This window comes from Penaeus vannamei, chromosome 24, assembly GCF_042767895.1.
Source record: "Penaeus vannamei isolate JL-2024 chromosome 24, ASM4276789v1, whole genome shotgun sequence".
NCBI lineage: Eukaryota > Metazoa > Arthropoda > Malacostraca > Decapoda > Penaeidae > Penaeus > Penaeus vannamei.
This window is the reverse complement of record NC_091572.1, coordinates 33,189,920-33,192,419: the sequence shown is the minus strand read 5'-3', so window position 1 is coordinate 33,192,419 and position 2,500 is coordinate 33,189,920.

The following is a 2,500-nucleotide window of genomic DNA, read 5'->3' as shown; positions in this document are numbered from 1 at the left end:
TATATATATATATATATATATATATATATATATATATATATATATATATATATATACATATATGGAATGAAAATAGTGAAAGAAAATGGAAGATGATAACTGTCAAAAGGAAGAGGAAGACCGAAGGAATAACACAAAAATAAATATATTACGAAAATTATTACGAAAAAGAAACCGACCAAATAAAAACACGAACAAAGGAAGAAATAACATAAAATAAAATAAAAAATCTTAAAACGACAAAAAGAAAGAAAAAGGAATCAAGAAACCCACGTAGAGAGGAAAACCCAAAGAAGAAAAAAGAAAGAGAGGAAATAAATGAGGAATAATAGGCAAGAAGATACATCACCAACGAGAACCAATAAAGCTTAACAAAGGGAAAGCTTGGGTAAGTTCCCTGATCCCTTACCCTCTTCCCCTTGCCCCCCCTCCCCCTCCTTTCTACCCCCCCCCCTACTTCATGCCAAGGCGCCCTGATTTGATGCCCCAAAGCGCCCGGGAATCCCCAAGAGATTAGGGCGAATGGTGGGAAGATCTCACGAAACTGTGCTGGATCCGAGAGCGCGGACTTGGCGCGCTGTCTGGCGGATCTGTTCTCTCGAGCGCATCATTACTCCACTTCGGTGCGAGATTTAGATTTTTTTTTTTTTAATGATAGGCATTATTTAGGACTTTCTTAAAGAATGAAAGAGGCGAATATGAAAAATATGTGTTTGTGCACATATATATAAATATACATATATTAATAGATAAATAAACATTATTTAGGACTTTCTTAAAGAATGAAAGAGGTGAATATGAACAATATGTGTTTGTGCACATATATAAAAAAATATATATATATATATATATATATATATATATATATATATATATATATATATATATATATGTATTGAGAGATAAATAAATAGATAGATAAGTGTGTGTGTGTGTGTGTGTGTGTGTGTGTGTGTGTGTGTGCGCGCATGCGTGAAGGCCTTGGAGGCACAGATTCCCCTCCTGAGCGCCCGCCTTCCCGGAGGAGGCGGCCAGCCAACGACCCGGAAATAGACACATCGATCAAGCCCCGGAGGTCGCCCCGTCTCCCAAGAAAGCAAGCAATAAGCGTCAGGTTCCTGCCTGACGGAGTGCTTGCGAGGCGAGAACGAGGCATTTCAATTAATAACGGGCGAGGCGGCGGGAATGCGGCCGGGGGCTTGGCGACGTTTTCCGGCCCGAGGTGAAAGGGGGGGAGGGAGAGGGAGGGGGGGGAGAGGGGGGGGGGGAGGGAGGGAGGGGCGGTGCTTGCGGAGGAAGTGTGCTTGCGTTATGAAGTTGCTTTCGGTGTTAGTCTGCTTGCGTGGCGAAGTTGCTTTCGGTGTTGGTCTGGCTGTAATTTTGATGCGTCGGGACCGCTTGCGCTATGAGATTGCTTGCGAGTATAGTCTTCTTGCGATAGGAAGTCACTTGAGGTTCTCATCTGCTTGCGTTATGAACTGGCTTGCTGTGTAACTTTGCTTGCAGTATGAAGTCGCTTTCTCGGTGGATTTATGAACTTGCTTTGCTTGAGTTATGAGGTTGCTTGCGGCGTGAATTTTCTTTCATCAGCATCATTATTTATGTATTACGTTATTTATTATTTTTATTTATTATATTATCATTTATTTATTTATTATATTATTATTTATTATATCATTATTTATTAGTTATTTATCATTATTATTATTTATTATTATTATTTATTATTCATCGTTATTTATTAATTCATTTACCTATTTATTTATTCATTTATTTATATCAAGCAATATAAGGCTAGTTTAGTCTGCGGTGAATTTTTAACGCTACGAGACCTGTGATTGCTCTTGTATAGAATTTTTTTCGTGCTTTTGTCTGTGAAACTTTTATTTCTTTTGCCTTTAGTCGGTTTTAATTAGATTTTTTTCTGTCTCCTGTTTTTCAAAAGAGGATTTTTTGTGTTTTATTTATGAATTGTTGAGCATTTCCGGTATCTTTCTGAAACTTTGGCTGACTTAAAAAAAAAAACTTTTTTTCAGACAAAAAGCTTTCTATTTCTTGTCTCAGAACTTTCAGCTTTTTATTATTTACCTTGTTCGCTTCTCTGTTAAAAAGCGTAATGTTTCTTAAACGGTTTCAGTTTTTTTTAAGTATTCAGTTTGTATCACGCAATTCCTTACGTAATACATCACTTCCTCGCTAAAAATAAATCGTTTATGAGTGGATTTTTTTTTTTTATTTTTTTTTTTAGGTCTTTACATTTCAAACTTTCGGTTCTATTTGCTTAAAAATCTTTCACTACTTTGCCTTTGAAGGTCTGCGTTCTTTTTCCTTTTTTCATTTTAACGCTTTTCAGATTATTTGATTTTCCTCTTTTCCTTTGCCCTGCGTCCCGTCTTCCCCCCTCCCCCCCCCACCCATTTTCAATTTGTTGCCAATCCTTTTCTATTTTTTATTTTTTTTATTTTATTTATTTATTTTTTTTTTTACAGCTTATTTCATT